The sequence below is a fragment of the Rhyacophila brunnea genome, unplaced genomic scaffold (assembly GCF_057557595.1).
Source record: "Rhyacophila brunnea isolate RB1 unplaced genomic scaffold, BYU_Rbru_1.0 scaffold_2, whole genome shotgun sequence".
Classification (NCBI taxonomy): Eukaryota; Metazoa; Arthropoda; class Insecta; order Trichoptera; family Rhyacophilidae; genus Rhyacophila; species Rhyacophila brunnea.
The window spans coordinates 54,847,883-54,872,919 of NW_028232859.1; the positions used below are offsets into that span (position 1 = coordinate 54,847,883).

Here is a 25,037-nt window from a genome sequence, read left to right on the forward strand (position 1 = left end):
TAGCGCTCTCTAATCTGCTTTCAAAAAATGAAAATAAAAGTCAAAGCTCTCAAATGAGGGTTATATCTCATCATTAAAGAATGTTCAACCCGCGAACTACGGCTGCCATATCATTCATCCTCTGGAGATTCGCCTTCGGGCGGGTTACATTTATAGATGGTCTCTGTAAGGGTTTTTATGCTTTTGCATATTACTGTTTTTTTTTAAATTAGATTAGGTAAGTATCATTTTATATACAGCATTCAAACTATAGCAATACCCAAATTAATAAAATACTATAATTAAATATTCCACATTTTATAGATATATTAATAAAGTCAACAGAGGGAAAATGTTAGATTGTTTTGTGATATGCACTATTGTCCATCGGTAAGGACGAATTTAAATACTTCGGTCGTCAGTATAAAACATCTAATGGTAGCTCCCAGAAGAAAAATACACACTACTTGCATTCAACAATAATAGTATAGTAGTTATGCACACTACATCCATGCTGAAAGGTGATACTAGATTCATCTGGCACGCATTATGAAGTACAGTGAATCATTTTTTTTATCTACCATTACGTTAATGTCCCACAATGTCTGAGTGAATAACGCGTTGGATTATTGATAATGTCGTGGGGTCCCAAATTCGAATCCTAGGTCTAGCAAATACACATACTGTTAAATACAGAATGTGTGTTTGGAGTCCGAGTATGGACTTGAGAGGCTAAGAAAATGGTAACATATATTTCTCGTAAAATCTGTTAATAAAAATCAAACTTCCACTCAGAGGCCCATATAGTTATTCTTAGGATAGGACATGGTAACAATACCTACTATAAAACGTGAAAGAAATTCAAACCAAACATTTGGAGGAATCTCGAAGACATTTATGAACCAAATTTACCAATTTAACAATTAAAAAGATGGCAGCCTTTTTCACGGAATTAGAAAATATACTCAAAAAGATAGGCATTAGAATGACACATAGATCGGTAGACAAATGGATAAACCACTCAGCGGTAAGCGAAATGTGTGTGTTAAAATCCCAAAGATTTTTCTAATAAATATACATCTGTGGCTGCTCTAAGTTGTGTATTTGAAATATAATAGTGCTTTCTTCAACACGGTATAACAGTGTATTACTTAAGTGCAAATATTATTTTCAGCATTCGTAGTTTTAAAGCCAACGGAAATTACTTTGTTAATACTAATCCCATAAAAAGCTTGCAACTCCATTCCGAAGACGTTGATTAAAATCATATACAGTTTAACACGTTCTTCACATCAAGCTAATATAAGATATAACAACCAATCTCCTAGTTAATTTTTTTCCTTCAAAATTCTTCGACGTGTAGACCTGACAACCGGCTCCAGCATATATGTAAAGCAATTTCCGCGCTGAAATTAAAACCGACTGGAAACTCGGTACAAGCACACAGGAAGTATAGTGAACTAAGGCGTTAAAGGGAAGTACACGGCGATGAGTATGAAATAAAACGCGAGAGGAGCGCAACACTTCACAGTCAAAAGCCCATTGCAGGGTAAAGGTAAGATAAGATTAAAAACGTCAAACGAGGCGCCTCTCCCTGGAAATGCAAATTAAATGAAAAATTCTCATTCCGCGAACCTTAATGAGGGATGTTTTAAAAACTGCATTTTTTTTCTATTTTAAATCAACGTCTATTAAAATAACGCAATTAACCAACGTTTATTTTTTTAAGAGTTACCTTTTTAATGATACTATAACATCAGATTCGAGGTATATGTAACTATAACTTTTTCGTCACGACGGATATTCCAATTTTGAAACACATTATTAGGGTTTTTAAAACAAATGAACATGGCATTTACTGTCATTCGCATTTTGTATTGGCGTAGAGTGGACAAACTGCAATTTATTAACGTATATGTACTGGTCTAGAGTAAGAAAGGTACACTGTACACACTGCACACGAATTAGTTATTAATAATTGAGTCTGCATTTACTTGGTGGAATTCCATTTTACAAATAATAATATAAATTATACGAGGGTGGGTCAATAATTCCTTAGAAAAAAGCATTAAAACATTTTATTTTTGTATTTTTTTTTATTTCTCAACATAATCTCCTTGGAGCTCAATACACTTGGTTAGACGTTTCTCAATTTTTTTTAAACCGTCAGAAAAATAAGTTTTCGGAAGGTCCTCAAAATAAGCATTTGTCCGATCGATGACTTCTTCATTTGAAAAAAAACGTTGTCCACTTAGCCATTTTTTTAAGTTTGGGAAAAGGAAAAAGTCACTGGGGGCTAAATCTGGCGAACGGTGGGTGGTCGACCAATTCGAACTTCAATTCTTCAATTTTAGCCATTGATCGTAAACATGTGTGAACACAGGCATTGTCCTGATGAAAGAGGATTTTTTTCCTGTTTAAATGAGGCCGTTTTTCTTCAATTTTGTTTTTTAGCTGGTCCAATAAAGATGCATAATAATCCCCTGTTATTGTTTTTCCTTTTTCCAAATAGTCAACGAAAATAATTCCACGTGCATCCCAAAATAATGTAGCCATAACCTTACCAGCTGATTTTACGGTTTTCGCCTTCTTTGGACATGGTTCGCCTTTTGCAATCCACTGCTTTGACTGTTCTTTCGTCTCGGGAGTATAGTGGTGTATCCATGTTTCATCTACAGTCACAAAGCGACGAAAAAATTCATCCGGATTGCGTTGCATGAGCGACAACAGGGCTTTAGAGGCCACCACCCTATTGCGTTTATTGTCGACTGTGAGCAAACGCGGCACCCATCTTGCAGAAATTTTTTTCATGCCCAATTTGTCATGTAAAATAGAAATGACGCTACCTTTTGAGATCCCTGTAACCTAAATTATCTCACTCAACTTTAATCTTCGGTCACTTAACACCATATCGTGGATTTTATTGATCATTTCTGGTGTAGTCACCTCTACAGGACGTCCTGAGCGTGGTTCATCCTTTGTTGATGTACGACCACGTTTAAATTCATTTAACCAGTTATAAATAATTGCAAGTGAAGGAGCAGATATGCCGTGAACTAAATCCAACTCATTTTTTATTTCCTTTGCTGTTAACCCTTTTATATTAAAATGTTTAATAACAGCTCTAAACTCAATTTTCTCCATTTTTGTAAACAAGCAAATTTTTTTTTTAAATGTACGAGAAACACACAACAACCCGACCAATCTGATTGAAACTTCGCAGCATACTGAATCGGTAGTGCCGCTGCATGAAAACAAACCGCTTACAGTACTAGTCGCGCCACCTGTCGGCTTTTCTAAGGACTTATTGACCCACTTTCATATCTCGTATATTAAATTCTACAGGTGTGATTGAAAATTCATACAAGATGGCGGTTAATTCATCACTTCTCAGTCGTCTTCATTTTTGTAACAAAGAACCAAAGTTGAATTTAATAGAACAGCTATAAATTAATAAACAGTAAACCGAAAATAATATTAAGATAACACACGCAAATGTCATTATTATCTACGCATCGCCCTCATTAAATTTAGCATGAAATTCAAATACATAGTATTGTCAAGCGGATTCTATTTGTTAATTTGCATGTATCTATCTAACATGGATAATTGCATTATTTATAATGGCAATGTCTCAGGCCTTAGGGAATGGAATTATTCAGATTCGAGGAAACAATAATTCACAATGGCCTGCGTGAAAGTAAATTAGTTGTTATAAATTAATACGGTTTCCATGTAAGTATTATTCTTGAATAGTCACAGGGTGAGAGAGAGAGATCATTTCGTCTCATTCTGAGCTTTATACTTAGGGATTAGGTACTGATACCGAGAAGAATAGGTGGAGAACTCACATGTATGCTGGCAGCGTTCTTCACGAGTATCACCTTGATTGAGGGTTGTGTGGACATCAGGACATATAATTCAAGATAAAACACGTCTTTGATTTGACAATTTCCCTGCGCAGGGACGTTTAATTACATTACATTAATTACACTTGCACATGAGTCTTAGATTTAGCTATCGCACAGTCATTATATGGGACGAGCGCGACTTTACAGTTTACATCGTAAAGACCCCGGGCCGCACCGAAGGTGCAACCCCGGATGTCCGCTTCCACTTTGGCGGGAGAATGAGTACTGTCCTATGCTCTTATCTGCAACGACCCTCTCGGTGGTGAGACAGCGGGGAGGGGTACGAAGGGAATCTTTCGGTCAAGTCAAAACCTAACGGTCATCTTTTCTGTCGGCAGGTACAATTTTGTTCGCCCGTCGAGGGTGTTATTGTTTACTTAGCTTTGTCAGAGATTCTAAACATTCGTCAGGGGCAATGGTGTTTTTGATTAAATCGCTGATCTGGAATTTGAAACTGTCGGGCACCAGGGCCTTCCTTTTTCTTTTGGTGACAGTACTTACTTCACCCTATCACGTCTCAGCATTGGGGCATAGGCCAAACACAAGTTTTCCCGCCCGCACCCGCCATGTCAGACCTGCAGCGCGTAGGTCGCTTTTATATCACCGCTATACCACATGTGTACCACAGTCATACGAGTTTGTTTTCATTGAACCAAGGCTACAAATAAAATTGCAGATAGATATTGGTTAGCTTATAAAATTCAACTAAACCCTGCGTAACCAAGCCATAATAGATAATAGTCAAAAATATTCCTCTACCCCATTAAATCAAACTATGGATAGAAGAATATTTCTTATCTATTATGGTATGATTAAACACCATCTGTTACCTATATGTATTCGAAAACAAATAAGTATGTTTGTCGGATCGTTCATAGCATACCAAAACTATTATGGTTTGGTCTAGGCAGGGTTCAATTGATTTTTAAAAACTAAACAACACTGCAATTTATAGTCTTCGTTCAATGAAAGCAAATACGTATGACTGAGAAAGTTTAATGTGCACTATTTATGTCGGATCTTAACAGGCTACGTCGACTTTTCGCAACTGGGGCAATATAGATTCACAACGGTACGGTTAGTAAGAACTATCATTTCCTACAAATACCGCAACAGACAAACCGATAATCGCCAACTCTACAAAAATAAGGCATTCGATAGACTAAAAACAAAGATAGTCTACCAAGATGACATAGATACAACTACGTGTAGTATACCTATACACTTATTTATTCGCAATGTATCGTTTTGCGTCTACTAGAAAATACGTAAGTACATCACGTTGTCTATCTCATCCAGATGTGTACAGAAAGGTACGGTGTAACAAGATTTAAAGAATACATCGTGCGAAAAATAAATTGGGACACATTTTAAAAGTTGAAATTTTCTTTTGACGATAAAAATTAAATAACCTTCCTTGCTACGTTTCATGGAAGGGGGGAGCTAGCTGCTCGGCGATGGGAAATATTTTTGCGAGAGATAATTGACTATTTATTGGAGTGAAGCAGCCACCCCGCTTAACAAAATCATTCGACCAGCCGAGCACTTAGCGCGCCAGCGATGGTGCGGCTGGGGGGCCGAGGGCCACATCCCCTGTCAGACCGCGACGCGAGCAAAAGCAATCGTCGACTCGAGACTTTCTTCAGTGACCCAAATTCGCTCGATCAATGAAGGAAAAAAACAACCGACAGGAATAAAAAAATACACGATATATCGCGATAAAAGATCGCTAAGGGAAGAAAATGACACATGTCTACCCATATACGAGTTTAATACACTATGTAGAATCTTGGGGAGATACCATGTCAGGGATATTTTACTAAATATGTATGTATCTGAAATTGTTGTTTTTTTTTTTAAATTTCGGCTGAGATGGGTCATTTCCAACGAATGGGCATTGAGTGTTTTTTTATACGAAGCCTTCTATCCGAAGGAGCATTGGGAGACCCAAATGACGGTGGTTAGGTGGTGTGACGCATTATGCGAAAATATCATTTCAATTTACGTTAGATAAACTATGTTTACGCCAATATTGTTGCAATACCTGACCAAACAATCTTCGCGATTGTTTTTCACAATGTCCGATCCTAAGAAAATCATATGGACCACAACAGAGTGGATATTTATATTAACAGATGTTTTGTTTTAACGAGAAAATGATGTTAACCATTTTCTCAATCTATAAGGTGCACACTCTTCTTGACTCCAAACACACATTGCAAAACCATACCTGAACTATTCCCGTCCATTTTCCTTCCGGGCACCTCATGACTCATTGCTAAACCGATCGCCGCAAAGCTCAAAACCAACAACAATTACTTTTACCAAGAAAATAAACATCGTAATATAACCAATTATTGCATTGTTATACAACGATGACCCTCCGCGCGAGTCTAACTCAACCCCACCATAAACAAGTTCGAGTGAGTGACCCGGAGTCCAGAAGTGCTCCAGAAGTCCAAGAATCCCGCCTTCAAAAGGCTGGTGCCTGAAATACATTCCTTCGTCCACTCTTTCTCACAAAACTCGGCCATATTCAAATACGGTCCACTCAAAAATATCACCAATGTTACGTCCTTACGCCAAGCTTACTCTTAGTCTATTACTGTCATCTCAATCAAATAACACATTATAAATAAATAATTAGTTTATATGGTATCATTTGTAAGTTGTTAATCAGATTGATTTCACATTATTGTCTATGCATGACAGGCCGAATTAATACATCTAATTGCATCAGAGTGAATCTGTTTAGTCATTCTACGAGTACACCGCACCAATGAGGACATAAAACCGAAGAAGGGTTGCTCTAAACCTCGGGACTTCCATTTTATTTAATTAATAACATTGAATGGTGTCAACTATCAATTCGTGATATAATTTACATTAAATACACACTACACAGCACTTATTAATGGTAAGGATTAGCTTCGTCCACCAACAGAAACATTAGCAACTGATTAAACTGTAAAATACGTACATATTGCACGAATTTCTGTATCAGTTAACAATATCAATAAGTCACTCGAAGGTGAAAATACGACAGAAGTCTCGGCCTGGGCTGATTTTTTAAAGCTAATTGGACTCCTTGTTGTGTACAGTAGTACTACGGAATGCTGGCATGTCTTGGGAGATGCTAAAAGACTGGCCAGCGGGCATGGAAGAAGAAGAAATAAAGAAGACAATATCACCGTAAGAGAACAGAAATATTTCTGACTCTTATTTAAATTTTGTGTACTAGGTACTTACATTATAATATATTTTCTTTAATTTTATTTGATACGTTTGAATTCATATATAATTATGTATGAATACAATGATTACCTTTATAGTATTATTGGCATCTGGTACCTACGTTGAAAAAGTGAGAAGCTTGTGTGTAATATTCTGTTGAACATAATACTTACGTATAATTAAATAAGTACTCACGTAAAAGAATCCTGCCGCCGTGTGAAAAAAGGCGAATCCAGATGTTTATAAGGGCGGACCGCGAGCCTACCACAGCCTGCTGGCGGCAGCTCCCATCGCTTTCGAGGGCCCTCGATTTGAGCTTCTGCTTCGCGCACTTCACGACAGAATGCTAAGTAACTTTTGTCAGAACGTATACTGTTATCACTGTACTTACGCGGAGAACACACTCTATTCAACTACGTGCACCATAATGAGAACACTCAGGAATCTGTAAAGAAGAAGAAAAAATACAATTAATATTTGTCATGCGTCAATTACCAAAATCAAAAAATACAAGTCTGTTCTACATCTGATTCAGTACAAAAAAACAAACGCTTTTCCTTTTCATTATACAAGAATAAATAGGCGATACCTTCTACCTACTAGAAGCACCTAGCAGAAAAATATTAAGCTTGCAATTTGAGACAATTTTTTGATAATTTACAATTTAAACTATATTTATTAATAAATATGTACTTATCTGAAAACATTAAAAAGAAAAATATTTTTTATGTTAAGTCAAAGATAAACTTACAATCATTGTAAAAAATGTTATAAAATGTGAATTTGTCAAAGGATCCCATCTTATTATTACATATATTTTATAGTCATATGTATTATTAAAATTTAGTTTATTAACTTTCTATGTTCTAAGAGATTTTTGACTAATTCATAGTTTTAATATTTATTATATTTATTTTATTTTAAAAAACATTGATAATTATAAAAAATATACCTAAATGTGTATAACTTGAAATCTTTTTTATTTATATAAAAGCGAGCTTCAATATTGGGACGATACCTAAATAAGATTTCAAATAAATAAAAAGGATTACTTATAGATACACATTTATATTTTTTATAAAAAAATCGATGTTTTTTAAAATAAATATAAAAATATATTAAAATGTAATAATAAAATATCAAAAATATGACTTTGAACAACTCTATACTGGCACTCGACAAAAAATCATTCCAATGAATTTTTGTTCCAGCACGAAAATTAATAAGTCAAAAAACCGTGAACTCTTTAAATTTTGTTCCAGAAAAAATAATATATGATACGCCATATTACATCATACATTTAACGTTTTGACCGCCGGTGGATCACAGATAATTTCGGGACTACTGTACGACAACATTATTTAGGCAACAACAGGAAGTCGCTCTTATCGCGTATAAAATATTTCACAGTGTTGTCATTTTTTGAGAAAACATATCCCGCGAAATTAGGTTTTAAGTTTATATCAATTCTATTCTCAGTAAGTTTATAAGTACATTAATTTATAAGTCTAATTATTGTTCAATAAATATCAATAGAATTTTTTTTTCAAATAATTTCACCTCTTAATTATTACTATTATATTAGGTTAATTATTACAGTGTAATTATTGAATTTGGAAGGAAATGTATCATTGAACCCACATTAACTGATAATATTGCTGCAGGTATTTATTAATTAAATAACTATAACACAAATTATGAGTAAAAAAGTAGAAGTGAAAGATATAACATATTCAATATTATATTGATGACCCAATCACATGTTTTATAATTTACAAATGATGTCTTTATATCGTATTTTTAGTAAAATTGTTGTAGAAACACATACTGTGAAAATAATTTTCTATACATTAAATTATATCCACCTTACATAAATTTTAAAACAATATGTACCTACTTATCGGTTTAAAAATTAGGAAAAAATAGGACAATTCATTAACTAACTTTACTAATGATCATTTATACTTAATTATTATACGTCTAAAAATATTAATAAAATAGATTACGATACACATAACTTTATAATATACAAACATAATTTCCAGTATTTGGGGAAATATTTCTAGTATTACAACACTGAATTTTGACATACCTGACATGACAGGAACCCGTAAAATGGGCTTGTTGAAAGTATTGTATAGGCTCACCTTTTAAATACGACTCTTTTTTTTCTTCGCAATAAAATCAAAAGTTTACTGATAATAATTCGAACATCATTTCGTATTGTGTTAGACATCTTTTGAATATAAAAAGCTTCAAATTACGTAAATTGATAGATGCGTCCAATACGAAGTGTCAAAAATGTAATGAAAAATTTGGGGGCGTTCCTAATTTGAAACCGGAAGTTCGATTAGCTGTACGTAGTTCACAGATTTGCCACGTAGCCAAGATGAAGTTGCCGGACAATAGTGTGTAGTGCAGTGGCGAAGGGTGGAGGTAGGCTGTTAAGATTCGCTATAAATAGTGCACACTAAACTTTTTTAGTCATATGTATTTGTCTTTATTGAACTAAGACTACAATTTACAGATGGTGTTAGTTAGTTTTTAAAAATCAATTAAACCCTGCCTAAACGAAACCATAATAGTTGTGCTCTAATTTGGGCAATACGACAAAATTGTGCACACTTTTTTATTCATAATTATTTGTTTTCGTTGGATTAAAAATACATATTGCACATATTGTTGGTTATTTTTTTAAATTCATTAAGCCCTGCCTAAACGAAACTATAATAAATTAAAAATATTCGTCTATTTATATAATATTCAAAGTTATGTATGATTTAATTGCATAATTTTAGATATTTTATAGATATACATGCATTTTTTGACTATTATCTATTATGGCTTGGTTTCTCAGGGTTTAATTGAATTTTAAAAACTAACCAACACTATCTATAAATTGTAGTCTTATTTCAACGAAAACAAATATCTATGTCTGAAAAAGTTTAATGTGCACTGTTTATGGCGGATCTTAACAGCCTACCTCCACCCTTCGCCACTGGTGTAGTGTAGCCTTAAGAACGGGAAGTTATTTTGTCTCATTGCATTAAACCAATCTATTCCAAAACAATGAACGAAGAAGTTAAACAGTGGCGAAAAGTAAAGAATGTTTCCAATTATTTGATTCGATCTAACAATTTTATTACATGGCATATGTTTACCAAATTGCTTCAAGATATTAGCGTGATGCGGTGTAGTCGCCGACCCTTATTTGGAGAAAAGTTCATAAAATTTACATGAAAGTCTCGTAAAACGATGGACACAAAACCTAAGCGCTCCATAGGGTCACTTTACTCTGCCCCGAGACAGATGACACATTAATGTTTACAATCTGCGATATTTACGTCAAAGAGGGACGGAATAAACGTAAGCCCAGTCGGGAAACTTAGAGAATTTAATTAATATTGTCGTAAAAAAATTGTGAAATTTTAATAACACGCCAAAATTGGTCACACCGTTAAATACTAAAAATAGCGCTACACGTTTTACTGTACGGTAACTATTATTGAAGTAAGATTTTGGTTAGTAAAGTAATTTACACAAAAAGAAATATTTTAATTTGTAAAATATTAAAATTCTTTTACTATAATGTAAAATATTATTTCATAAAATCTCAACTAGTCAACAATTTTATTTTATACAGCATTGCCAAGTTAGTATTTTTCCTGTCAGCTATAACATTTTTGAATAGGCAACTGGTTGGGCCATGTTGTGGTCGCATTTCTCCTTAGTCCCCACCTACTCAAATCCCTTTATTCATTATTGTCACAAGACCAGACGATGAGCAATCACGGGTCATAATATGACCGTGATGCCGAATAAGGAGTCAGCTCAAGACTGGTGCGTTAGCCTGTTACCACTAAAAGTTTATTGATTAATTCAATTATTATAAGACTGCTTCAAAAGTTAGCTCAAGTGATAAGCAAGCGGACGTGGGCGAGTTGTTATTCTTTACCGTCACTTCCTACCTACAGCGTGACTCATACAAAATATATCTGTTCGACCTTCGTTGCACTAAGTCTGTTACGGTTTGAGTGAACGTCGCGTCCATCAATCATCCATCCTGAACTTATCATTATCATTCATCAACCGCATAATATATCATCCATCCAAAAGTGTATCGTCCGTTTACCAGTGCGTGAATGCGGTAACACCGAACCAATTCCAGTCCATGCCAACCCTCTCAACATCAAAGGTCAGTGTCTGGCATACTGTGTAAACCCCCCCCCCCCCTTAGATCCGTAGTCCACCATCACCTTCAAATTATACCTGACGTATGACGTTAAATATTTTCCAATACCGCAAACAACGAAAAAATATTATCATATAACCGCTAGAATAAGGCCAACATAGTGATACAAGACTTAATACAAGTTGTATCAGCAATCAAGGGTTATATTATAAAACGTTAATAAGAATCTCTCTTTTAGTATAAAATAGTCGAAACTCTGAATATATCCTTTGTATCTCACTAAATCCTACAATATAGGTAAGTGCTCGAGCATGTCTTTCAACATGTTCGGCTATCAATGTATTAATACCCCGCTGCCAAGAAAGACATTTAAACAATGACGGGAAATTTCTCCTTTATTGATTCGGGTTCTTATATCAATCGCAAAATTGGCATTTACGAAATATATATCCGGAGGTTAGAGGCAAAAGTTTGGCGTAAAATAACCTACGAACATAAGGCGGGCGTCGAACTGCGGGAGACATTTACCAGACTAAGTTATAGCCTACGAAGGCAGCCAACTCAGTTATGGCTTGCTTAGTCAACAGGGATATTCAAATCATAATTTCGTAAATAAATATATCAAACTGTTTAACGCTTGCATTATTGGGTGTTAGGTACAGTAGCGAGCCACGACACCTTGTGAAGAAGACTCATAAGAATTTTATACTGAGCTTCGAAAACAGATACTTACACTGATACTGGGTATGATGATATGACTTGAGTAATGTGAGAATAAGATGCAGCCATTTGTCACATCTAAAGTGAAGTACCACGTTTGATATCACTCGGTCACGTGCTAAGGACGCATCAGGGTACTCTCAACCTAGCCTGAATTTTCTTCCAACCAATCGGAACATGGCCACTAAATACCACCCACAGGGTATATCGTGGTGTCAACATAATTCACCGTAATAAGAGGTCATGGACTAAAAATAATCAGCAGGTATGCAGTAGATTCAACAGTTAAACAAATAAAGAGGTACATTTTAAATGCCTACTTAAATTATTAAAAAAATGAAAGGAAATTTCTTTCAATAGACGGAGTGTAATGTATCAGACATGCAAGCGGCCTGATGTCCTACGCATTGGTGATTAAACACGAATCGCCCAGGATTAAGCGATATGCTGCAAATTGGACGTACATATTCTATACAAGACGGCATCAATTTAAAAATGCTTTGGTTATGGTACATATTAGAAATAGTTAATATAGGTATCTTATTAATAAAAACAAACTCGCAAGGGTTATCGTAGCAGTAGTATGTACATTTTTTTTTCCGACCATGTCCGATCATGATAGGATCATATGGGCCTCCACAGAGTGGAGGTTTGTATTGACAGATTTTTGACGCGGCCTAAGCGTTGGACTAAAAAGCCGTGGGTCCCAGGTTCGAATCCTGGGTCTGGCAAGTACACATATTGTTTTTCAATTTGTGTGTGTCAGGGTATGGACCTAATAGGTTGAGCAAATGGCTGACATCCATTTCTCGTAAAAAAAAAAGTATGTACATACTATGCATTTAATAAATAATTATAGTATTGACTGATTGAGTGACAACAGTGTTGTGTTTACTACGAAAGAATCTGCAATTCGATATTACTCACTAGAATTAGAAATAGTTTTTTTCGCGCCACGTGTTCATATATTTAGGCTCCACCTGTTTATACAAGGTTTTCTTCCGTGTCTTTGAGTCTACGATTATTTTAAGACATAGCTGGATTTAAATCGTTCAAAGCGCCTGCCGAAGAAACACGCTTCGAAGAAAAGACTACGACAGCGTAGACGCTTCTACAATCGCTTAGCGGCAAGAATTTTGAACCGAGGAAAGTTCTACGCTATGTCTACGCTTTATTAAAAGAATAAAAAAATAAAGAAAGTGAGCAAAGAATTGATGCGACAGTCAAGTTTTTTTTTACAAGTTCAATAATAAAGTTTTAAACTATTCGCATTGTGAATTTATTCAATAAACTTGAATAATATACCTATTTCCAAGTCACAAAAGAATGCGCATTTTTTTTTAATTTTGAAGGAAAACGAACCACTCTCTTCATCTGTAAAAAAAATATACACTCATTTCGACATTGTCATCATCATCAGCCTGAGTTGATCGACTGCTGGATGACGGCATCCCATAACCCATTCCACACTTCTCAGTCCTTAGTTCTTCGGTGCCACGTACATCCACTAAACTTTATGCCACTATATGAGGGCATTTGACCAATATTCCCCACCCATTGTGATTGCATCTGCTTGGCGACAGCAGAAATCTATTACATCGAGTATTTACATAAAACAATGCGTAAGTAGGTCAAAGAAAATTTCCGCCACGATCGGCCGCGTTTATAGAATATCGTAAGGACTATTATCCCTGTACTTGGTAGCCGCAAGAAATTTGAGGATGTTCAGTCAAAAAAGGGTTGAACCGGATTGTTCTGGAAGTAGATTGTTTCTGAAGGGCCCCAAGACCGGCCAAAGGTTATAGAAACAGGAATGAATATAATAATGATGAGTGAGTACATAAGCAAGTACCTATACCTTTATAACGTAGTGTAGTCAATAACCGTAACTTTTCAGTAGAGCAATTTAAAATTTATAAAACGTGATAACTACTATTGGGTGATTTAATATAATGAAGCAAACTTTACTTTTAGAAGCATATTTTTTTATAAGCTGTTCTCTTAAAGATGAAGGGATTTGCATCCGATTCGTTCCTTATAAATTAGCGAAATCAAGAAACTGAAGATGGCCGTACACTCCATTACAAACTTAGAACATCGTGTTTGTATTTGGCAAAGTACAAACCAACTCGGTAATGATCTTTAAAAAGTTTCACATTAGAATTGCATACACTCTACTCCAGTGGCGAAGAGTGGAGGTAGACTGCTAAAATCCGCCATAAATAATACACACTAAACTTTGTCAGCCATACGTATTTGTTTTCATTGAAATAAGACGATAATAAGACGAATTTACAGATGCTGTTGGTTAGTTTTTAAAATTCAATTAAACCCTGCGAAACCAAGCCATACTATAATAGATAATAGACAAAAATACTCGCCTATACATAAAATATCTTAAATTATGCAATTAAATCATACATAACGTTGAATATTTTATAGATAGAATAATATTGTTTTATCTATTATAGTTTGGTTTAGGCAGGGCTCAATTAATTTAAAAAATATGCACCAATATAATATGTAATATGTATTCTTAATCGTTCAATGAAAACAAATTAGTATGAATGAAAAAGTTGTGCACAATTTTGTCGTATCGCCCTAAATATATCTACCAAACTATTATGGTTTGGTTTAGGCATGGTTTAATTTATTTTTAAAAACTAACCAATACCATCGGTAAATTGTAGTCTTAGTTCAATTAAAACGAATACGTATGACTGACAAAGTTTATTGTGGACTATTTATATCGAATCTTAACAGCCTACCTCCACCCTTCGCCACTGCAGTCTACTCTATATATACAATATACGCGATAAATGCTTCCCAGCGGCCATTTTATACGCATGACTTCCGTAAGATTTGAACCGAGCTGGACTTTCACAATGTACTTTCATTCTACAACCATTCATTCTTTCAATAAACATTTATTTCGCCGATTTGCTTTAGATGACAAAAATAGTTTTATGTTCTTAAACTTTCCGGCCCACTTTACCACTGAAACTGCTTTTATAATAAAATACAGCGTTACACTAAAAATTTTAATCCCATATCCATAGAAGTATTTTTTACCGATTATACTCTTAGTACGTAGCATTATAATAGATTATATCTATTGTATAACCACGATCAAATCGTTGTTAATGGACAAACGTGTAAGTCCAGCAAACAAACAATAAATAAATGTGTCGCATGCGACTGAACAAGCTGTGTCCACCTGTCATATACGTATATATATATATATGAAACTACATATATTGTTATGTTTCGTGTATATTCATTTGTGTATTCACGGCAGGTTTTAAGGGACAAGACATCTAATTACGTAGTCAGAGTGCGTGCCGCGGTTTCCAAGGGTTTACATTTACGTCGTGTGGGGGGACAGGTACAAAATTAATCGCGTAAAATTATTGTATTGCTTTATTAATCGCACAGTAAACATACCTAAGGGATAATAACGACGGTATCATGAATCAATTACCGCGAGATTTTGAATTTAAATTAAAACTCACCCCTCTCCATAGACGAGAGTAACATATTCATCATTAAATTTAACCACAATATTAAATTTTGATAAACTAATAACAGTACCAATTAAGTCTAACAAGAATTTATCTACGGATTGAATTCGTATTTAGGTAGGTACTAGGTATAATTCTATATTACAATATTTTTTCTTTCCTATTAATCCAGGATCATCAAAATTCGTAACACGATGTTAGTATATAGTATTTCTTTTACAGCTTTTAATTTTGAAATCAAAGCCTCCTTCATCGATTAAATATTCGAATTGTTTATTAGTAATAACTAATTAGTTAAATAAGTACTCTGAATTCTTAAAATTCTTGACAATTTATACGAAAGCCATTTCGAGATTCATACCACAATCAAATACAAATGATAAATCATCATCAGCCGGAGTCGATCCTCTGCTGGATGAAGACTTCCCCTATCTCACACCACTATTACCCCTAATTCTTCGCAGCCACGTACATCCAACAAACGTTATGACGGCATTTCTCGAGCGGTTGTCCACTTGCCGAGCGACATGCCCTGCCCATTGGAATGTCATTTACTATATCGCGTACTTCTTCGCCTCCTTATTCCTTGTTTTCTTTTGTGGTCTTTCCGCGTTATACCTAACATTCACATTTCCAGAACACGCTGCGCTAGTCGTGAAATTTTTGGATTTATCTTATATTAAGGGTCAATATTTCACATACGCAAGCACTGGCAGCACACACTGGTTGAATACTTTACGCTTCAAACACAACAGTTGTTCTCTTTTAAAGATACTATTCCGACATCCAAATGCGCTTCATCCAATTTGGTTCTGTGAGCAAATAAAAATATATAAATATTATATTATATGATTTGATAGATTCAAAAGAATGAGCGTTTATTGAGATATAATGAACCAATAGTAAGAATTTGAACTAATATACCTCTATTATATGAATACCGTTTCTAAAGATATATATTTATTCGTAACGGAAAAAACACAATAGTTCATAAGGAGAGAAGTGAATGGAATTTAATATGAGAGAGTACAAAAGTTGTACCAAAATCCACGAGTCTTTTCATACAAGTATTTCAAAGAGATACGGAATGTTATTAACACGTGTAGACGTATGAAATTTTTTTTTTCGAAAGCCGCGCGGAAAACTGTTTTTATATTATTATGAATATATTTATCAAAGCCGAATTTTTTTTATAGAACTACTTACATGATATAGAATGAATGAAAAGGAAGTTTTTATATTAACATTTCAAGACTCTTACACAATATGTATTTTTCTTTAATGGTGTTAACTGTCAATTTTGACTGTTAACAAATAAATCAAATATATATTACTTTTATTTTGTTAACTGTCAATTCATGGTGGAACTGCATTGTATTGTTGTTTTAATTTAATAAAACGTATTTTTTTTTGTAGTACTTATTCCACTTTTAATCAATAAATTAGGACCAGTTTCGTCGTTGAAAATGTCCCTCTGAGGCGGACGAAACCGGTCCGTATTTATTGATTAAAAGTGGAATAAGCACTACAAAAAAATGCGTTTTATTAAATTAAAACAACAAATATATATTACATTATATTATACAGTCGAACTTGGTTATTACGAGGAAGATGGGACCGACTGAATTTAATAATGAATAATTTTGAATATAACATTTTTCGCGCCACGTTCTATTTAAGCATAAGACATGAAAAATCTGAAAACTATCGTAAAAATCCCCGAAACAAGCATGGCAATCATAAACTACAAAAGAAGTTGTTTATTGTAATGAAGTGCTGAGCCGTCGGCGCTGGAAGGTACCAGCTGACTTCACAAAGCTTGGATTTTTTACGTGCAATATCAACCATATGCGTGGAAACTTTTTCAATATTGTCGGCGAAAACACCAATTACGTACTTAACTAGTGCCGTAAACGTAATCCGATTTTATTGCTTATGGTCGAAAATGTTGTTTTTAAACGATCGACACATTAACAATTTTGCTCGGTATACCCGAGAAGTAGCTCGTTATAAAAGTGAATAAATGTATGGAGAAAATCATAAACTAAAATGTCAGCGAATGTTTCCTCATTACATCAGAGATCTCGCTGTTTCCGTGATCGTAATAATCAAGTTCGACTATATTAACATATAAAAAGAAGCTGTATATTTCTGGATGACTTTACACTAAAACACTGAAGCAACGATACGAGATGTAACTACTTAGTTAGACACGCATTAAGTTACACTAAACTATATATATATATATATATATGAAATAAATGTGGAAACGATCCTTTGTACTTTTAGTATCTCTCGGAGCTTAAGATTACGTATAGTGGGTTAATTTTAATGTACGCTATCTTCCGTGCGTTACATAAACTAATTAAAAATAATTGTGGATTCTTATGTGGTGAAGATTCTTGCCATCCACGCACAAATTTGCAAATGAATATGAAATACATTTTAGTAAATATATCTAATTCTACAATAATTGGTTGGTGAAAAATGGTCATGTTTCCTGTTAGAAAAATCAGATATATTTTATAAGCAACAGATCAATAGACAGGGATCTAAAACCATGCAATATAAAATAATGATCACCGAATGCGAAAAAAATTGCATGCAGAGCCCAAAAACTCTGCTAACAAATGCATTCAAAAAATGGATGGATAAATTGCTTCATAGTTAAAAAAAATACATATAAAGTTTCTTTGAGTTGATTAGATTTATATGTTAAATATTTAGTTGACACTCGGTATAATTCTATTTTTAAGCAATGTCTTAAAATCCTCACAACTTTTTTTATCGATATGTAATTCCGAATTCACATAAAATAATCAAGATCACAGTACTTGACAATAGTCTGAAAGTCGACATAGCTATCGTCTAAAAAAACTCGTAGAATTGACTAGAAATCCGAATCGGTTTAATGCTATTAACTATATATCTTTGGTGGAAAGATATGTAATATACCTACCCCGTTTTCCACGTGCATGGATTTACTGTTGACAGTAAGTATTATCGCGGCCATAACAAGAAAATGTATGAAGAAACATGTATTATCCTGCAGTTCCAAACTTGCGTGCATGAATCAAATATGTTTGGAAGCATCTGAATTTTCATGCGACAGTAGGGATTTTTTCGATCTGCGCCTACGCAGTAGAACGGTAGTGGCGAATCTGCCGGTAAAAAAACGAACTATACTCATTTTGAGGTTAACCGTTTTTCACTAACTGTCAGATAGTACCATAAAATGACGACATGGCGTCTTGCTTACTCTTGGAAAATGAGAATGGAGAGTCACTTTTACGTGTAAACAGTTATTGTGGCGATAGTTTAAAATGCGCGCTATTGCTGCCAATAAATCCATGCACGTGTATATCTAAAGAAATTCTTAGTTCAAAAATAATTCCATTAAATTTGCCTAGCATCCAACAACGCATCAATATAATAGTTTGTGAGTACTTCTGAGTATATGAAATGCGGTTAACTTCTTATACAAATTTCTTATATTTAAATTGGTTAGTATTAATAATTGTATAAGTAAGTACCAGTATAAACTGTAACTGTAAGAATGTGTATTTGGTATCATATTAGATTTTTTTAAACCAATTGTAGCGAATAAAACCAGTCCAGATCGTTATTAAATTAAGCGAAATAAGTATGACATATTGTTTTATTTTAATTATTAGAATTAATAATCGTTTATAATATAATGTATGTTTTTAAATTGGGTATATGTACCTCATGTAAAAAAGCAAGCTAATATTTTATAGGGTTCAAAGCTTAATAATTTTCACTAATGCCAACATAATCCCGAAAATCGCGTGACAGGCCATTAGAATAAGCCATTACTATATGAGCTGGAAAAACACAAATGACAGAACCCACCCCCGGCCGACAGAGACAGGCATTTACAATATGGCTACTTAATTTAATCGTGATATAAAATTACACAGGTAATCATTTTATCGCATGAGCTTAAATTGCTACAAAAAGAGACAAGAATAAATTCCCGCGGGCATTAGACAATACCACAGAAAAAAAAACTGTACACTCAATGTTTGCCCCGGGTCCGCAAGTAAAGCACATTTTTAATCCTGGACATTTTATAAACGAAAAACGTTAGTTATGTATTTTAAAAAAAAAACGACTCTGTGGAGTTTGTACTTTAATAATGTATTTTCTTAATAAATCATTCCTAGAGAGTATTCTGCACATACGTGAAATAAAAAGTAATTAACTGTGGCATAATATATAATATGTAATGGCGTCAGTATTATTTATAATAGTTGGTTTCAGGTCCTTATAATCGGTAATAATTTATATTTGAATCAGTATTTATTCAGAATTATTATTAATAATATAGAATGTTATTTTTATAGAAATAAATAACTTGTTCTCACATTTATATTATAAAGTGTGAATATGGATGTTATTGTTCACCGCGTTCATTTGTATGGTTTGACAAAATATAATTGAAATGATTCAAATCGACTAAAAATTAGGGTAAAATAAATGAAATGGGCATATTATTAGATATTTGAAAGAGACTGTACCGTCTCAAATACCTAATTTGCAATATTTTTGCAGAATAAAACTGTGATGCCGACAGGCGCTTTATGTGTATAATTCAATTTTAAAACACCATCGCATATATTCTATACACAAGACTGCTTTTGGCCGCTACGACAGCTATCTAGGGTAGGTTTTTATCAAAGTATTAGCACTTATTATAGCAATTACATTAAGTTAGCCGTTAAACAGTTAAAACTGTCTACCTCGCTCTAAAATTTGGCATAGCCAAGAGAGGTGCTGTTAAAACATAGCACATGTTGTTATAATTACAACTAACTTATTGTAATTGTTACAATAAGTGCTAATACTTCGATACAAACCTACCCTAGAAAGCAGTCTTGTGTATAGAATAGATGCGCATAACCCATATATAGATATTTTATATAACGATCTGTAGATATGGCTTAAATCTTTGATCATTCATGAAAAGAAAAACGATAGAGACCGTATTATGATATGTATTGAATTAAAATTACGAGTTAGTACTAAGCGTTAACTGGTAATATTTATAATATGTAATACTTTTTTTTACATTAAACGTGTATACGAACAGTAATAGTTGATAGGTCGAACGCAGCATGCACTTAATAGTGGTGGGTCGATACTGCAAGCTGCGACCCACTCGATCGAAGGAAAAGTGAATGCCCTGTCGCGGGTCGTGGCGGTGGTAGGCCGCAGGAAACGCCACGCGACTTTGACGTCAGGTACGCGACGGTGGTACGCCCAATTGCCGCACGCGACAACCCCCCGCTGAACCAATCGAATGCCTATCATTACCCCGCACCGCAAATGACATAGGGGGTATCTGCATATTATTAGACAAAGCGGCAATAGACGGCCGAGGATATTTTGCTAAAAAATAAGAGATGCGATTATTTAATAATAATACAAAAAAATAATAATGAGATGTCACTGATGTATTACAGCACAAAACACTTAGTCGTTCCATTTGTCTGGTACCAAATAATGTTTTAATTTTAACACATTTTTCTTCAATTGCTCCGTTCCAACATTAAAATAAATATTCTGCTCTCCTGTTCCAAGTGAAACTTTTAATTCAAATTACAAATGTACAAAAAGTGAAAGAAAGAAAATTTCTAAATAAAACGTGTTAAATCTAATAGTTGATTAATTTCAATTTTATTATCATAATTTATTATTTAAAACAGATTTGCGGATAGAAGGTCGTCTGTCGTTGCTTGCATCATGTATGTACTTTAATGTTGATTTTAGAGTAGTTTAGAACTGTTAAGGCTATACTTCAGCTGGGGCACGGTCTAAAACGATCGTGACTGCGCGACGCGAAGAATGTGCAAACGACGCGTGCAGAACAAAACATAATTTGTCATAAAAATTCAACATGCGTCCATTTAGTGTTATGTTTATTGTTCTATTTGTAATAATAATAATATATTCATTGACATGTTTTCTTTTTCAAGTAAATGGGTAACGTTTTTTAGTCAGCTTTACACGATTTAAGAATTAATTCCCCCGACGCCATCACAAAACAAATTGACGTGTTCACAGCTCGACATTCGCTCTCCGATTGGCAGCCAGTCCGAAATTTCGTCGCACCTATAGTTGAAAAGTATTTGCCGTTTCACTGAAGTATGCTCTTAATTAAAATCTCCCATACTTCGGTTCAGCTTCAGGAAAAAAATCATTCTCCATATTGGACATGCAGTATGAATATATTATTATGATACTAAAAAATGGGTTAATTTTACGACAACGTTTAACATTCTGAATGTTGATTTCCACAATAATTAAAACTGAATATCATAATAGGCCATGACATATACATATTTTTACAGTCCGCGGATTGTTCGGATTATTGTTTAGCTCTCAAGTAAAATGTATTTACTCGTAAACTATTAATTTTTATACAGTGCTAATCCAATAAATCGAAAACGACACCTAAAAATAATAAAATAAACTATTTCTTTTATACAAGATTTCAGAATGTAACATTCTATAATATTAAATATAAGTACATAATTTGAAAACATCTCATGCATCAATTTAATATACTAAAACCGATAGCCAACATTATAACGCAATTCGATAAGTATTTCATGAAACAAGTACTAGTGTAACACTTTTCGTGATTCAATAAGATTCCCGTAGATTAATGGAAAAACATACTGACGCGAATCCAGCAGGTTCAAGTCCTGGCGGGTGTCATATTTTACAACGTTTTTCTTAGCTCGTATTCTTATTTGTCCGGTGGTTCTTTGTCGGTACAAATCTTGCAATCGACTTTTAAATAACTTCCCGACTAGCTAGACATTTAAAACTTTTAGAATATATCAGAACACGATTCCAATGCATTTTTTAATACTTTTAGCCATCTTTGAGTAGAATTGAATTCATTTTCAGTTAATTTTGTTTTGTATGAAAAGTTATTTCGACACCATTATTGGTTGCTAGGGGTCTGGGGTCCTAGCAACTAAATTATTAATATATACGTGCGTTACTATGGCAATCAAAATGACATTTCAGTATTATTTCTATCAAGTACAATTTTTTTTGATCGTTTAAGCTAGTCTAGTCAAGTTTACATGATTCAACAGAAAATTTAAAAACGTTATATATAAAAAGTTCTTTTTATCTTGTAATTTTTTTCTACAAAATGATTTTTTCTAGTTTGTATATGCATGAAATGTTTTCAAATTATGTATTATAGTGATTTTATGCTTGCCTATGTTTGCGTGTTTTACATTAACAACCTGTCGACATATGAATGAATGACTGCGCACAGAACAGTATTATTTTAGAGAAAAACAAAAACAGTATTGTTGGAGTTCATTCGTCCATCGAACTTAAGTAAAACAATTTATGCAAATATATACAATTTCACATTTAAATAATTTTTCACTAAAACGAACGGACATTTCGAATTTACTTAGTCGGCCAAGAGCTCGCAATAAAATGATAATGTTGCTCAATAGGAATTATTCAGGAACGTGACCATTGCAAAAGTTTGCTAATCTATTCAATAATAATAATTACTCGAACGCCCCGCCCCGCCCCCACTTCGGGACCTCTTGAAAAGAGATCATAACGATTTCTACTGCGGGGGGCATTACAAAAAAAAAATATAATTATGATGCCGAAATTCCAGCGCGGAAATTTTCGCATTAGCGAATTCTCCGACCAAACTTTAAAACTCCTGCATAGCGAAGGTTGTATCGGTGTCCAATGAAAGGTGATTTTTAGCGCTGGGCGAGGTAAAACAGACGGCAGAGCTTTTCCACCCCTGTACATATTTCCTTCGCACTCTGCGTCACACTCGTTCTGCTTATAGTACACCACACCAAAACGTGTGGTAGACTATTCTTCCATTAAGGCCGGTTCGGATTGGTCGAGTAATTTAGTCTAATGGCGAGTGATTTAGTTACCACTAAATGATTTAATAACTAAAAAGTGTACGAACACAGTACATTAGTGAGTGACGTGTCAAAATGAACAGACTACAACGTAACAAAACAAAAATAAATAAGTTCATAATTTCAGTTGTAATTGCTATACCGTGTTTCGCAGGGGATCATCCAACATAATAAACCATTTTATAGATGGAACGTACACTATGTCAGTCCCTGCACCGGATTTTTTAGAATCTTTTTTTGTCTGAGTTCTTGCGAGTAGGTAGATCTAAAAATTAAAAATAAATATTAGTGGCTACTTAATAGGAATAAACTACTTATCCTGACTAAGTTATTATTACTATTGTAATAAAAACAAAATATTTTGTAATAAATAAAAACCTATACATACTGACCTTATGTTTTTAATTTTCGACTCAATATCCTTCTCATCAAATCCAGAAATATTCGTTGTATTTTCCAAGTCATTATAGATAGATTGCTTAGCTTGTTTATTTTTATATGGTGGAGATTTAAAATTCCAAAGGCACTCATGGTTTAAATATTCCGAAACGAATTTATGGGTAGTATCTTCGCTCCAACGATACGTCATTTCTACGGCAACTAATGAACTTGACTAAAGATAACATGTTCAGATTTGTTTCGTGGCGTGTTTAGTATTTAGTGAGAGGTGGTGGGAGTTACGTTAGGTTAGGTTAGGTTTTTTCGGTCGAGTAGCGACTCGACCGAAAAAATAGAACAAAATGGTTCGACTCATCTAAATGATTTTACTAAATTACTCGACTAAATTTGTCTGTTCGTACACGTTTAGTTACTAAATTACTCGACACTCGATTAAATTACTCGACCAGTCCGAATCGGCCTTTAGATTTAACCAGCAAAGTTCTAGATAGGTAGTAGAAATTAGTAATTTTCGATAATGAAAAATATAAAAAAAAAAATAAACAGGGAAAGCTGCTTTCTTTAAAAGAAGGAATTAAGGTATCACTGACGAATATTCGATCAAGAACGAATTATAAATCTAGGCAACATGCCTTGAGTAGTGGGTCAATTGTCCGACCTTAGTAAAAAGGTTTAAAAACACTGCCATATGGTGTTTAACGATAATCTAAGTTTTTGAGCAGTATGATCAAAAATGATTTATCACTGCACAGAAGCACAATAGGGTCTTGAGGTGTAACATGACCTTTCGGGCCTCGCAGGGAATCCAAGCGTATTACGAGGGGATTCAATATGCCACCTTACTGAATTACTTCACTACACGTAAAAGAAAACAAAGCCTTTCTCGCGAGCTTTTTTTCTTTTCTTTGTGATTCGTGGCGTGGATCACAGACGGATTTACGGAGGGTGGGGGTGAGTGCTATTATACATGTATAAATGCAAAATTCTATACAATATGTGAAAAGGAATAATGCATTTCATTCTCCTCAACATAATGAAATTGATAATGCAACCTCGTAAGTAGCGCTCGGCAATATGTTTGTATAGTTATTGTGTCAAACAAACTAATCAATAATCTTACACCGCCTTGCAT

General features: G+C 34.1%; 1 protein-coding gene across 9 annotated transcripts in view; it reads right to left on the minus strand.

Moving 5' to 3' along the window:
• LOC147072527 (uncharacterized) overlaps positions 1-25,037 on the minus strand; it is a 454,455-nt gene that overhangs the window by 268,007 nt on the left and 161,411 nt on the right. For all 9 annotated transcript variants that reach the window (XM_085946933.1, XM_085946932.1, XM_085946926.1 and 6 more), the window contains exon 3: positions 7,320-7,569. The gene's annotated coding sequence lies outside the window, so the exon portion shown is untranslated. The remainder of the gene's footprint in view (positions 1-7,319; positions 7,570-25,037) is intronic.